Source organism: Palaemon carinicauda, chromosome 5 (assembly GCF_036898095.1).
Source record: "Palaemon carinicauda isolate YSFRI2023 chromosome 5, ASM3689809v2, whole genome shotgun sequence".
In the NCBI taxonomy this organism is placed as follows: domain Eukaryota; kingdom Metazoa; phylum Arthropoda; class Malacostraca; order Decapoda; family Palaemonidae; genus Palaemon; species Palaemon carinicauda.
In genome coordinates, this window is record NC_090729.1 from 134,717,434 (window position 1) to 134,733,444 (window position 16,011).

Below are 16,011 nucleotides of genomic sequence, written 5' to 3' on the forward strand. Positions count from 1 at the left end.
GCGTGGAGGTTATCGAGCGTTTCCTGAGGAAGGAAGGCTATTCGTTGGGAACGGCAGCAAGGATGTCAGGTTATCTGAGACGATTATCGGCAGCAGTCTACCAGGCAAAGTGGGCCACTTTTACTAAATGGTGCGCGTCTAAGAACATCAAACCACTGAGGGCCTCTATCCCAGAGATAGCGGACTTCCTGGTCTACCTCAGGGACGTGGTTAACATGTCCATCCCGGCCATCAAAGGAGTCCGGGCTGCGCTGGGCCAAGTCTTCCTCCTGAAGGGCATCGACCTGGGTGCCTCTAGACATATCTCGATGCTCATCAAGACTTTCGAGCAATCGTGCCCACCTCAAGCCGTTACGGTAACACAGTGGGACGTGGCCAGAGTCCTGAAAGTGTTGTCAGAACCGCCCTTCGAACCCCTAAAAGACATTGTGGACAAGGACCTCATCCTCAAGACATTTTTTCTGCTAGCGTTGGCCTCAGCAAAAAGAGTAGGGGAGATTCATGGACTGTCTTAAGAGGTTTCACCCTCGAAGGGTTGGCGGGAAGCTACCTTCAGGTTCGTGCCATCCTTCGTAGCAAAGACCCAGAATCCAGCCGTGTGGGATCCTAGGTTTGAGGGCTTCTCAGTGCCAGCAATTCCTCGGTCGGACAACCCGAGGGACTTGCGGCTGTGCCCTGTCAGGGCAATAAGGAAATACTTGGAGAGGACAGCCAGACTTCGACCCGGGATCAAAAGTCTTTTTGTTTCCACAATCCTAGTGAAGAAGCCAGTCTCAAAAAACACTATCTCCTTCTGGCTGCGGCAGGTGAATATCAGAGCCTACAGTAGCGCAGGAATCCCACTGCTGGGCAAACCCAGACCCCATGACATTAGGGGCCTAAGTACGTTGTTGGCATTCGAGAAGAATATGGCAGTGGGCCAGATCCTGAGAGCAGGCACCTGGGCTAACTAGTCAACCTTCACAGCTCACTACTTGAAGGACTATTCGAGGAAGTTCCTGGACGGGTTCTCGATAGATACCGTCATTTCCGCGCTCCGAACGGTTTAAAGGTATAGCCCCAGTGATAACCGCTGGTACTAAGTCCAAGAGACACAGGTTCGTTTCTTAACCCCCGTGTTCTTCCTTCCCCTGTTTCCGCTCAAAAATTGACTCCGATAGCCCCCTGAGCCTGCTACAAGATACTCGGTCATTGAAAGGACATGTCTCCTAGGATTTCTTGCAGAGGTGAGTTACTTAGACACTAACATAAGTTTTTTGTGTAGTTTTACCTCTTTTCTCGTGTTTCCTTGGGGTCAACAGAACCTAGCCTCCTATCTAGGTTCTTAGGATAGGCTTCAGCACGGTCTCTAGATCTGGAAGGCCACTCCCACCTCCTAAAGTATAAGTCTCCTAAGAAAGTAGTTCGAGGTAAGTACTCCGTGTTGGAACAAATCACAAATTTTAGAGAAGCTAGTCCCTGGAGAGAGACTCAAGCTAAGAGCGGTTCAATGGAACCTGAAAGAGCTCTGGTCCCCGGTGGAGTCCCCGCTTAAGATAGTCACCGTTTCCAGGAGACGAAGGAGACTCTGAAGTGGTGGTCCGACAGGGCGAACACCCTCAAAGGGATGCCATTTGCAACCACCCCTCCAGAGATGTTGCTCTTCACGGACGCATCGAAAGAGGGGTGGGGAGCCCATCTCCTCGATGAATCAGCGAATGGAAAGTGGTCCACCGAGGAGAAGAACTTACATATAAACGTCCTAGAACTGACGGCGGTTCAGAGAGTGTGCTTAGAGTTCGTCCACCTTCTCCGAGGGAACATGGTGGTGCTCATGTGCGACAACGCCACCGTGGTAGCCTACGTGAAGAAGCAAGGAGGGCTAAAATCGAGGGAGTTGTGCGACCTCACGTCAAAGATCCTGGAATGGGCCGAAAGGGAACGCATTGAGCTCACCGCCAGGTTCAGTCCAGGGAAAAGGAACGTCCTAGCCGACGGCCTCAGCAGGGTGGGTCAAGTAGTAGGGTCAGAGTGGTCCTTATACCTGGAAGTGGCCCAGACAATCATCCTGAAGTGGGTGTCGCCGGTGATGGACCTCTTCGCCACAAAGCTCAACGCCCAGCTCCCCGTGTTCTGTTCTCCAGTGCCAGACCTAGCAGCAGCGTTCGAGGACGCCTTCCAGCACACGTGGGACGGTCTCGACGTTTACACCTTCGTTCCCTTCGGGACCCTCAGACAAGTCCTCAACAGAGTCAGATGCGCGAAGAACCTGCAGATGACTTTGGTAGCGCCCTGGTGGCCGGAGAGAGAGTGGTTCGCGGACCTAAAGGAGCTGGCGGTCCTTCCACCGTGGCTACTGCCGGACAGAGAAGACCTCCTCCGTCAGCCCCACTTTGAGAAGTTTCACAAAAACCCTTGGTCCCTCCGCCTTCACGCGTGGAGGTTATCAAGCGTCTCCTGAGGAAGGAGGGATACTCGTCTAAGACCGCCGCGAGGATGTGCTGGGTTTTCTCCACGTCCGTCCAACTTCCTCACGAAGTGGTGTGCCTCCCAGAACCTCAAGCCCTTGGATGCTTCCATTCATAAGGTAGCAGACTTCCTAGTTCACCTGAGAGATGACCTAGGAGTATCTCCCAGCCATCAAGGGTGTCCGAGCCGCATTGGGTCTAGTCTTTCTTCTCAAAGGACTCGATCTAGGAGCTTCCCGGCAGATCTCGATGCTCATTAGGAGCTTCGAACAATCGTGTTCTCCACGTTCCTCTAGAGTTCCGCAATGGGACGTAGCCAGAGTCCTTAAGGCCCTTTTTAGACCACCCTTCGAACCCCTCAGGAACATCCATGACAAAGACCTTACCCTTAAGACAGTCTTCCTCCTCGCCTTGGCCTCCGCTAAATGAGTTAGTGAGCTCCACGGGCTGTCGTACGACATTTCGCACTCGAAAGGGTGGAAGGATTTGTTTCAAGTTCTTGCCTGACTTTGTAGCCAAAACGCAGAATCCTGCTTCCTGGGACCCCAGATTTGTGGGCTTTTCGATCCCAGCAATTCCGCGTTCAGACAATCCGGGAGATTTATTGTTATGCCCAGTCAGGGCAGTTAGGAAACTTCATCCTGGGATTAAGAGCCTGTTTGTCTCCTCGTGCCTGGTAAAGAAAGCAGTGTCCAGGAACACCATCTCCTTCTGGTTGCGACAAGTCATAAAGAGAGCCTATGACGGTGACGGATCCTTGGTGCCGTGCATACCGCGCCCCCATGACATTAGAGGTCTGAGCATGTCATTAGCCTTCGATAAGAACATGGCGGTAGGCCAGATTCTGAAAGCGGGTACATGGTCCAGTCAGTCCACTTTTACGGCCCACTACCTGAAGGACTGTACAAGGAAGTCTCTGGACTCCTTCTCCATCGGCCCAGTCATTTCCGCGCTCCAACAGGTTTAAGGTTGAAGCCCTGGGGAAGCCTGTGGGAAGTAATTCCAAGCGACACAAGTTCCTCCCTTACTATCCCCCTTGTTCCTGCTTCCCCTCTATTCCCTTTCCTCCGCCCATGTGAGAATCGTTCATTGGAGACTCCCACGTCCGGAGAGCTTTTACAGAGTTGAGTTACTTAGACACTAGAAAGTTTTTTTGCGTAGTTCTCCCCGTGTTTCCTATCCCGTTTTATTGTCAGCAGAACCTAGCCTCCCATCTAGGTTCAATCATTAATATCCAGCAGGTCTTCCGGTCTGTAAGTTCATCCCCGCCTCCTAAGAAATTAGTTAGAGGTAAGTACTCCGTGTTGGAACAAATCACAAATTTTAAGTAATTTGTATTTTTCCTAACAGTACTTACCTCGAACTACTTTCGGGTTATTGCCCGCCCATCCTTCCCCGAGTGTCTTACAGGAGTTTGATACCATAATTATCAAAGGCTTACTGATGACCGAGACCTAGCTCCATGCTCTCGCACGCTGACCCGGGTCGCCTCAGGGCAAGTATCCATCCGCCACAGAGGGACCCCCTATAGAAAACGGAGATAGGGGAAACTACACAAAATTCTGGTCGGTTGGGAGGAGAATCCCAGATACTCCTAGGAAAGTAGTTCGAGGTAAGTACTGTTAGGAAAAATACAAATTACTTAAAATTTGTGATTTTGATAAGATTTCTGCTAAATTTAGAAAATAAGCAATTGTAGGCAGATAATTTCTTTGGAGAAATGTCTACTATTTCAGAAAATACTTCAGTGCTTATGTGCCAGACATTTAGAAAAATTAATGGTTCCTATAGCAAACCTGCAAGATATGTAGTAATGCATAATGGGTACTAGTTCACGATGCACCTGAAATCTCCTGACACAATATTGAAAGCATACAGAGTATTTATAATCTGGATACCCACTTTTGATCCATCAAAATAAGAGAAGAAGCAATGGCATTGAATTTTGATACTGTGGAAGATACTGTATCTACAATAAAAGTTATTGAAGAGGAGCTGCAGTTTGCATTATCAAATTGTACTTTAAAGGCCTCTGGTAAAGATAATATTTTATAAATATTGATATGATAGGAAATCTAGCCCCTTTGGCAAGGCCTGTTTAATTAGAATTTTATAATCACCTTTGTACCAAACATCCATCTCCAAAGGCATGGAAATATGCAATAGTTATACCAATAGCTAAACCAGGAAAAGTTCCCTGTAATCCAAAGAATTACAGACTAGTTTCATTGACCAGTTGTCGGTGGAAATTACTAGAAGAAGGCCAAATCATAGGTTGAATTCGTGTTTACTTCATAACATTTTATCGGCTTCAGAATTTGGCTCAAATAGAGCGATCCACCTTGAACTCTTTCACTCTTGGAAAATTGTATCAGTAGTGTCTTTGAACGAAATTAAATCACAGTCGCCATTTTCTTTGATGTTCAGAAGGCATATGATACTACTAGGAGGCATTCAATACTAAAATCCTTATTTAATGGTTTTTGAGGACCCCTTCCTATTTTTATTAGAAATTTTTATGGTGGAAGAACATTCCAAACTCATTGAGTATAAATTTTATTGACAGTGGTGTGCTACAGGATAGTGTTTTAAGTGGGACTTTTTGCATTGGTAATAAATGACACAGTTGCTCAATTGCCACATGGTGTGCAGTGAAGCCTATTGATGAATGGCTTTACAATATGCTACTCTTTGAATAATCTTCACCTGCAAAGAATCCTAAATAATGTGAGTTGAAAAATACAAGTTTGGACTGCATCTGTGGGTTTTAGATATTTTGCAGAAAAATGCTTGCAATAATGTTTTATAAGAAGAGCAGATAGAAGCAAAACCAATAAATAAATTTACTATTGGGCAACGCTCAAATCCAATTCCAAGTTAAGGTTAAATTTTTGGTGCTAATATTTGATATCCACTGGAATTGGAAAGCACATATAGTCAGTCCTCGATTTTTGCAGGGGTTAGGTAACAGACAGATGCGAAAATTGAGAATCCGCTGATACTTTCTACCCTAGGGTGGATCATCTCATAACCTACCAGCTCACTGACCATTACCTATCTGCAGTTGACTAACACACTAGGTAACCCACTGTTCTGCACTATATTATTTTTGTGTGCTTTCTATCATGGGATTTTATTTCTTACTATTTTTCACATGTAATTGTATGTTATTAACATAACTTCAGTAAAAGGCAAGACAACGCATAAACCAAAAATCATCACCATGGCTCGTGAAAGTAGTTACCGCCACAACATGCTTTGTACAAGTTTCAACAAAACACTTGTTTGTATCTATCAACACTCAATGATACTGTAGAATAAAAATCTCGCTAATAATTGATGGTTGAAATGCACTCTAAATTGAAAAAAAAAATGCTTCAATGAAACGGTTCTTTTTAAAAGTCATAATTTTTTTTAGAATGAATAATGTCTGATTAAACTTTTTGGTCTGAGCTAACGAATGCGAATGCTGTGTTTTCAGGTTTCGTTTACCATAAATACACTATTAGTAGTTTTTTCACACATGAAAAAATAAGATAGCAAAAAAAAGACTAAAACATCACTAAATGTTTACATTCTTTTATTGTAAATAATGTGAAGTGACAGAGGAGTATGGCATGTGTATCTTGATTAGATAGGGTTATGAATGAAGAAGTGAGGGTGAGAACGGGTGTAAAAAATTATTTAGCATGCGTTATAAAGTGGTTGAGGGTGAATCAGGGAGCACTAACCTTAGTGCTATCGAACCGTTTCGTAATAAATTGCGGAAACTGATAGAAAATGAGAAACTTGATTTCTCAGATCTATAACGCAGATGAAACTGCATCATATTCGCGTAATACCCAGGCAATGATTAGTGAAGAAAAGTTCTGGGGAAAAAATTATGTAAAGATAAATTCTCAGCCGTAGTCGGCGCTAACGCTTCGGATACCCACAGGCTCAAGCCTCGATTCCTTAAGGAATCGATGCATGAATTACCACTCCATTATTATTATACTAAAAATTCAAGGTTTAATTCCTCAATTTTTTCCAATTGGTTTTTAAAGCATGCTGTTGGAGAAATACGGCATTTCCAAAAGACTGTTTGTTCCGACACAGAGACTTACCTCGAAACACTTTATAGGAGATTGCTGGTAACTCCTCTCCGACGACCAGATTTTTACGTAGTTTCCCCCTACTTCCATGTTCTATACTGTCCTGAATAACGGGAAATAACATGACCTGGGGGCATTGCCCGGGCAGGTCGCCCGTCTTTGAGAAGCTCTCTCCAGTAAGTTTTCTGGTCGGTTCGTGAACACACGTGCTTCACGAAGCTCCTCATACTCCGTGCGATTCCCTTTGTGTTTGGTTCCACGTGCTTCCCACGTGATCGGGATCTCAGTGTGTGTTTAGTGCTTTTACTACGTGCTTTGGATTTCACTCCCTTGTGCTTCCCTAGTGTTTTAGTGCTTTTCCTTTGTGGCTTGCTTGTGTCTACGGCCCTTTGTGTTGCGTTATGGAACGCGTTCGCCGTTGTCCTGGGCCTAGGGCCGGTAGTTCATGCGGGGCTTTTCTGTCTAAGCCTGAGGTTGACCCGCATACGTTGTGTACCTCGTGTAGGGGTAAAGCTTGTTCGCCGTCGGATAAGTGTTCCGAATGTGCCGATTGGCCCGAGGTCCAGTGGATAAAATTCCGTACCAAAAAGAAGAAGGCATCGAAGAAGTCCCCTAGGAAGACTAGCGTTTCTTCCCCTGCGACTTCAGCAGGAGAAGGGTCAGGTAGGGTACATCCGCCTTCCCCTACCCAAAGTAAGGGGCGAGGTAAGTCCAGGGAGAACATGCAGTTGGCTCCTCTTTCCCAAGAGAGGGAATTTGTGGGCGGTCCTTCGTTGGCCAAGGCAAGTCAGGCGACCGTAAGTGAGTGTAGTGGGGGTCCGGGGGACGTGGCTCTCTCTCATAAGGGCCACGTCTCGTCGGGGGACCCCATGTGGTCTAATAGTGTCCCTTTTTCTTCGTCAGGTTCCTGGGTGGAAGTTCCAGGGGCATCAGCGACGAGTGGTGGCGTCGGCAGAGAGGAGTCCCCGCAAGAAGATCCATTGGCTTGGGACGTGCCGAGGACTCCGATGAGGTCCCCACTGGACATGGAGGAAGGCCTTGGCGAGGCCTTCCCCGGTTTGGCGGGCCCGTCGGGATGGTTGCCGCCGAAGACTTCGCTACAGGAGAGTCTCCCCATTCCTTCTCCGTCAGGGGTACGGTGTAGCCCCAAGAAAACGCAGTCACGTGCTAGGTCACGATACGGGGGTCAGTCTTTCTCGTCAGGACGTGACTCTTCGGATTCGTCAAGCAGTGAACGGAGGAGACGACAGAGGAGGAAACGAGATCGGTCGGTGCGGAGGAACTCCCCTTTGCGGTCTCCCACAAGATCTCGGGACAGGGTGAGTCCCAGTTCCCCTCCTCCCAAAAGCAGGAGGACAACCCCCCCAGTAGGGACGTGGAAACGAGGTCGGTCTGTGCGGAGGAACTCCCCTTCGCGGTCTCCCACAGGATCTCGGGACAGGATGAGTCCCCGTTCCCCTACACCCAAAAGCAGGAGACCAGTCTCTCCGAAAGGGACGTGGGTGTTCGTCCCAGAGAACAACTTTAAAGTCTTTTCCAAGCCTATTGGTTCGACACATGAGCGGGCAGGAGACAGTCCCCCTAGAAGGACCTCCACGTGCCGCGTCAGGGAGTCACCAGATGAGCGAAGGGCTACATCTTGCAGGCCTAAGACCCGTCCTGGAGACGTTTATCCCGCCCAGCGCAGGGGGCCGTCGTCTAGGCCGGGCAGCCTCGACAGGTCTCCCCATCGAGACCCCAGAAGGGGAAGGACACCTCCGTCGAACTATCTCACGGAGGACACCGTTTCACCGAAAAAGGCCACGAAGAGGAGAGGGACGGCGGACGTCGAAGGTAAAGGGAACCGTGGACCCCGCCATCACGGCAGAGACCGAGATCACGATTCGCCCCGTCGGTCGGAAGGAGGGGAGGGCGAGTCGGCGGTGACGGAGGACTCAGCGTACAGGAGAGTCCTTGCCTTAATTAGGGGTTATAACAACCTTATAGAACCCGCCACTCAAGAGGAAGAACCCTGGACTTCAGGCCTGAACAAGTTCATAGCGGTCCCCGCCCAGAAAAAGTCCTCTCTCTCTCTTCCCGAGGCCAGTAACGTGGGGATTGGAAAGACTCACATTGATAAGGTCATATCCCGCAATAGCGACTCCTGCAGGGGTCACAGCTCAGCAAAGCTCCTACAGGGTTTGAAGTCGCAGACGAAATACTACTCTTTAGAAAATAGGCCGACCGGTGCGTGCAAGACCGAGGAAACCATAGACATCCTGTGCCAGGGCATCTCCGACGGGAGGGCATCGGCAGCATCTACCTTCTTCTTCCCTTCCGAGTCGGCAATGATGGAGGAGATGTCCAAGGACTTAGTTAATGTGGCCTCCTGGCTGGATTGGTGGGCCACCACCCTAGTAGGCACCCAGATTCCTACAGACTCCATGGAACCTGCAAAACGGGAGGCTCTGAATGAGTTGCTGGGGTCAGGTAGCCGCGCCCTTAAATTCCTGACCTTTCAGTCTTTGGCTCTCTCCGCAAACTGGATTCTCCGGAGAAGAGACGCCCTAGTCAAGAACCTTCCCATTAAGATTCCTGACAGGGAAGCTAAAGCCTTGAAGACCTGCTCCGTCTGGGGGGAGCAGCTTATTCCGACGAAGAAGGCGGAAGAGGTCGTGGAGAAGTTGGCCAAAAAGAGGGAGCTACCTACCCTGAAGCCACAGACGGCACGCCGCCCCATCTTCAGGAGGCCAGTGACAGAAGCACCCATGGCCGCGCGTACCACACCAACTCAAGGAAGGAGGGAACCCTTGTCAGGACAGTGGTCTTCCTCTGTGGTTCCCCCCCGAAGAGGTTCATCTTCTAACCCCCCAACGTATAGGTCTTCTTTCTACTCCTCCAGGAGGGGGAGAACAGGCCGTTCTTCCCGTAGGAGATAAGATGGGAGGCCCCCCTCCCCTGCCCAAGCCTCAGGTAGGGGGATGCCTCAGACTCACTTGGCAAGCATGGAAGCTCCACGGAGCAGATCCGTGGACAGTTACAGTACTAAAGGAGGGCTACAGGATCCCCTTCATGGAAGAGACACCCCCCCTAGTTCCAGCAACGCAGGCAGACTGGTTGGTGCCCAAGGACCTGGCGAAGAGGGCAGCGTTGGACGAAGAAGTCAAGACGTTGCTGCAGAAGGGAGCTTTAGAAACAGTGACATTCCCGGGTCCGGGGTTCTACAGCCGCCTGTTCCTAGTGGAAAAAGCGACAGGAGGGTGGAGACCTGTAATAGACCTGTCAGCCCTCAACAGGTTTCTCAGGAAAGTGACCTTCAAAATGGACACTCCAAGAACGGTCATGGCGTCCTTGAGAGAGGGCGACTTTATGATTTCTATAGACCTCAAGGACGCCTACTTCCAAGTGCCCATTCATCCGTCGAGCAGGAAGTTTCTCCGGGTCAAGTGGGGTACCCAGGTGTTTCAATTCAAGGCCCTATGCTTCGGTCTTTCAACAGCCCCCCAGGTATTCACGAGGGTCTTTACGACGGTCTCTATATGGGCCCACGAACGGGGCATTCGACTCATCAGGTACCTGGACGACTGGTTACTCCTTTCATCCTCAAAGGAAGACTTGAAACAACAGGGCGAAGATCTTCTTCAATTGTGCAAGACCCTGGGCATCGTGGTCAACTTGGAGAAATCACAGCTAACCCCATCCAACAGGAGGACGTACCTTGGAATGGTCCTGGATTCGTTACAGGTCAAGGCATTCCCAACCACGGAAAGGCTGGACAACCTGGATCGAGTGCTCCGGCCCTTCCTTCTGGGTCGCCCCAGAAGAGCGCAGGATTGGCAAAGGTTGGTAGGGCACCTGGTGTCCCTAGAGAAGCTGGTACCTCACGGGAGACAGAACTTAAGGGTGGTTCAATGGAACCTGAAAGAACATTGGAACCAGAAAAGTTCCCCGGACATTGTGGTTCCTCTCCTTCAGGAGTCCAGGAAGGCCTTGGAATGGTGGCAGGATCGGTCGAACACCCTAAGGGGGATGCCACTGTCCTCCCAACCTCCGGAGGTTCTTCTCTTCACGGACGCATCGAAGGACGGGTGGGGAGCCCATCTCCGGGAAAAGACAGCAAAGGGGGCGTGGTCAGAGGGGGAGAAATCCCTACACATAAATATCCTGGAAATGAGAGCGGTCCAAGAAGCCTGCAACCACTTCGAGGAGGACATGAGAGGGCATTCGGTGGCCCTAATGTCAGACAATGCAACGGTGGTGGCTTACGTGAAGAAGGAGGGGGGACTGAGATCAAAAGAGTTGTGCGAACTAGCCCTTCAAATCCTAAAATGGGCGGAACAGAAGGACGTCATCCTGACGGCAAGGTTCATTCCAGGGAAGAACAGCGTCCTAGCAGACGGCCTCAGCAGAGTGGGGCAAGTGGTAGCAACAGAATGGTCCCTACACCCACAAGTGGCAAGCTACATTATACAGATGTGGGGATCTCCGGTAATGGATCTGTTTGCAACAAGGTTGAACGCGCAACTCCCCGTATTTTGTTCTCCCGTCCCAGATCCGAAGGCGGCAATGGAAGACGCCTTTCAGCACAAGTGGGACGGACTGGACGTGTACGCCTTCCCCCCCTTCTCCCTGATAAGGCAGGTCCTCAACAGAGTAAGGGCAGCAACCAACCTAAGGATGACTTTGGTAGCGCCTTGGTGGCCGGAGAGAGAATGGTTCGCGGACCTAAGGAACCTCACCGTCCTACCTCCTTGGCCTCTACCCGGCAGGTCAGACCTATTAAAACAACCTCACTTTCAGCGGTTTCACAGAAACCCGCAAGCCCTTCGTCTTCACGCCTGGAGATTATCCAGCGGCTCCTGAAGAAGCAAGGGTACTCCGGCAAGACAGCCAGGAGGATGTCGCTATACCTGAGGAAATCATCCACAGCCGTCTACCAGTCTAAGTGGGCGGTATTCGTGAAGTGGTGCAGGGACAAGAAGATAGAGCCCTTGGAAGCGTCAGTGCCCGTGATAGCCGACTTCATGGTTTATCTCAGGGACAAGTTAGACATGTCAGTTCCAGCGATCAAGGGAGTTCGGGCGGCCCTGGGTCAAGTCTTTCTTCTCAAGGGCATAGATCTCGGCTCCTCCAGGCATATCTCCATGCTTATCAGAGCGTTCGAACAATCATGCCCCCCTTCCGCCCCTAGAATCCCGAGTTGGGACTTAGCGCGAGTCCTAGATATGTTACGGAAACCACCATTCGAGCCCTTAAAGGACATTGATGACAAGAATCTCACGCTCAAGGCGGTCTTCTTGCTAGCATTAGCCTCGGCTAAGAGGGTGGGCGAGCTACACGGACTGTCATTCGAGGTGGAACACACTAGGGGATGGAAGGAAGTAACCTTTAAGTTTGTCACATCCTTCGTCGCCAAGACTCAGAACCCCTCGGTGTGGGATCCGAGGTTTGAGAGTTTTTTGATTCCGGCAATCCAGAATAAAGGAAACCCGGAGGACCTAAAATTATGCCCGGTCAGGACTATTAGGAAATACCTTAAGAGAACGGCAAACCTCCGCCTGTCTATCAAGAATCTCTTCGTCTCATGGGGAAAAATAAAGAAAAACATATCCAAAAATACGGTTTCGTTCTGGCTCAGGAAAGTGATCACGCAAGCCTACTTAAAACAAGGTCTTCCTACACCGGGGAAACCCAGAGCTCACGATGTTCGGGGCATTAGCACCTCTCTAACGTTCGAAAAGAACATGTCAGTAGCGCAGGTTCTTCGAGCGGGAACTTGGTCCAACCAGTCGACCTTCACCGCACATTATCTCAAGGACTGTACGAGAAAGTCTCTAGACGGGTTTTCTATCGGGCCGGTCATCTCAGCCCTGCATTCGGTTTGACGGCTCAAGCCCCAGGCTCAATCGCGAAACATAAAGTATCTAGACACAAGGAGCCGAGTTCTATTTTCCCCCCTTTTCTAACTTTCTCGTACCGTCAGTCGTCATCAAGAAATATCGCTCATTACACAAGACGAAAATTCGCCATATCAAGCACAACGAAGATATTGCAGAAGGGTAAGTGTTATATCACACTTAATGAGTCTTTTACGTAGTTTTCCCTACTGTCCATCGGGGTCAGGGCTAAAGGGCACTCCCCCCTCCTAAGGTGTAAGTCTCCTATAAAGTGTTTCGAGGTAAGTCTCTGTGTCGGAACAAATCACAAATTTTAAGTAATTTGTATTTTTCCTAACAATACTTACCGAAGAAACACTTTCGGTTTAGGGCCCCCCCAACCGTCCCCGCAGTGCCCCACTGACCTCGTGGTTTTGTTCATTACATAAAACTTACTGGAGAGAGCTTCTCAAAGACGGGCGACCTGCCCGGGCAATGCCCCCAGGTCATGTTATTTCCCGTTATTCAGGACAGTATAGAACATGGAAGTAGGGGGAAACTACGTAAAAATCTGGTCGTCGGAGAGGAGTTACCAGCAATCTCCTATAAAGTGTTTCTTCGGTAAGTATTGTTAGGAAAAATACAAATTACTTAAAATTTGTGATTTTTAAAAATTTGGCCGATGAAGTGCAAGCCATTTTTCTTATAGACAATGCTCTGACTGATCCCAATGTCGAGAAACTTGTAAGTGCAGACGGACGTATCATGGCGATTTTTCTCCCCCTCAAGGCTGATTCACACTACTCTGTCACGTCACTGTTCCGTCAAAAATTCTTTCATGTAAATAAATAGACGTGTACACTAAACGGTTCGTCACTGTCACAGCACCATCACATCACAGCTCTGATTCTTTCCAAGAATATTTTGACGTGACGTGATAGAGCAGTCACGTCAAATACAGTGTTTAATACTCACCTTAAGCACACAGTCACTTTTTCTCTTTGTGTAATTGCTTCCGAAATGTGTCGTTTTCTTGGTGAGATCTCCCTCTATCCTGTTTAACAAATACAGTAATTAAATTTGAATTTTGACGTTTGGAAGTACTGGAAAAATTTTGTTTCATCATCTTCCAGTTCTCTTTATAGAGTTCAATATTCTCCTTCAACTTTCCTTTTCATTAAGGCTTTATGTATCCATATTGCTTCTTTTCAGGTCTGAACTCCTCTTCATCTAATAGAAGTGCAATTATTGAAAGCTTCTTATTCTGAAATCTGTTAGGGTTCATGCCAGCTCGATGGGTGCGTGGGAATTGGTTGGTGCTGCTAGACGGTGACGTGATGAATTGTGTGAATACATAGCATGGTTGATGGAACAGTGACCTGATGTGACAGTGCAGTGTGAATTGGCCTTAATACAACTTTGGTGATTCAACCAATGGATCAATGGGTGATTATGGCATGCAAACGGTTATACCAGCCTGAATATTTGGATGAAGTTTTGGTAGTTTTGCAAGAAGAGGAGGATATCATAGATGACACAAGAGGCAAATGGACTTTAGAAAATATGAGAGGCTATAACATGGAACCCTGTTGAGGTAACCACACTTGCTAACAGCTGGAAAAAGATAATGACAAACGAAGATCACGAACTTGACTTTGAGGGATTTGATTCTCAAGATTTTCACCGTTCGGTTGAGACAGCTGTAAATATTGATGATGTTGAGCAATGGTTAGATGACATTGATTCTAATCCAGGATACCAAATTCTCTCCATTTAGGAGATTGCTGAATATGTACGCAACGAGTCATCAAAGAACAGCAGCAGTGATTCGGAAGAGGAGTTGGTGAACAATCCGAAAATTTCTAAAGTGCCTAGACACACTAATAAGATATGTAGATCTATCCTCTAATAGGGACATTCAGATTGTTTACGGTCACCTTCGTTAATTGAGGGAACACATTATTTGTAAACAATATAAAAATACCAAATAACTCTTGTAAGATTCGTTCCTCAAGCATAAGATTTTTTTTTAATTGAAAGTTAAGTTGAACCCGACTCTGCTGACCATGGAACAACAACCGCAGCCATCATCATCACTATTGCCTATTCCAAGCAGCACTTTGGATGACTTTAGTGGCTTCCAGTAATACAGTAGAACTGTAGGCATGCTGTGAGGCCCCACTATATGATCACTACTAATTACTTTACTGTATCTTCACTGCATTTTGCATGAAGGTAAGCTAAAATTATTATATTTACATTCTATTTACATTTTATTTGCATATAATTAAATACTTAAAAAGATTTATATATAATTACTTATTTACATGTATCTAAAATTATTTACACGTTAACCTACAAATACAATGGTCACATGTACAATTTAGTACATTTCTGGAAACATGTCTGATATAACGGACAATCGGCAACAACTGACTATCCTTTCCTGCATTAGTCCGTTATTGTGAGGTTCTATTGTATATCAAATATTACTTAAACATATTGTATGTATGAAATTTTTAAATGATTTTTATTACTTTTTAATGGGTTTATCACTGAATTGTTTACATATGTTAGCTTTAAAGTTGGGCTGTTTCCTGCTTTGTGTGGCTATTTTGGAAATGTCGGCCCACGAGAGTAATTATGCGAATCCACGAATGTGATTTTTCAGTATGTTATAAATGTCCTGTATCTCGAACGACCATATCTGCAAAGATCAAACCGCGATTAAGGAGGGCCCACTATATATCTTAAATAAAATCTAATTGTAATAATGTTCTCAACCTAATGGTGAAGTCAATAGACTATACTGAAGATCTATAAAGCATTAGTGTTATTGAGAATAGATTATAGTAGCACAATACAGGTAGTCATTGATGCGACCTATGCGACTTATGACTGTTCGAGTTTACAACCACTTTTTTCACTGCGATGACGTCACAAGTCTGTCGGAAATAATTAACTAATAGGACAAATATTTCCTTAGAAGTAATTTATTTTCTCTTATGAAATTGAACTAATTTCTCTTGGTAAGTTAATATTTTCTTTTATCGATAATATTCAGTATCCATTTTAATTAAATAATACATCAAGAAAATTTCTAATATTGTCGAGTTCATATATTTCTGGTGGAAAGTGAGAGGGCAAATGGAGATTTCCTTTCAATAGGCTACCGATTAATGTTGGTATTCCCATAATCAAAATACTGTAGTGTATCGAGTAACTATATAAAGCATTTCATGGGTCTGTGTTGGTTATGTGTACTGTACTACTTAGTGTAAATTTGACTCTACATCTTGGACAGAATCTCATATTTTACACGCTTAATTTAATTTGCTTCATCTCTGATAGCCGATCGATATTTGCCTAATAAAAATACATTAATAGGATAACTATTCTCATTTTAACATGCTCACCTCGCGAGACAGTTCCCATATGCAATGAGTGTGACACTATTTTAACCATACAACATATTTTTTTGTGATTGGAAAGTTTTAAGAAAATTAGATATTTATGTTTTGGTAAAAAAAAAAAAAGTGTGTTTGACATTTTATTTGATTCAGAAAGTCTCAAATTTTAAAGTTTTAATATTCTTGAGAAGCATAGATTTTATAG

The 16,011-nt window shown here is 46.6% G+C and overlaps 1 protein-coding gene across 3 annotated transcripts in view; it reads left to right on the top strand.

Moving 5' to 3' along the window:
* The window catches only part of LOC137641491 (serine/threonine-protein kinase Nek2-like), a 118,457-nt gene that overhangs the window by 58,746 nt on the left and 43,700 nt on the right, over positions 1-16,011 (top strand). The gene's annotated exons all lie outside the window — the stretch shown is intronic.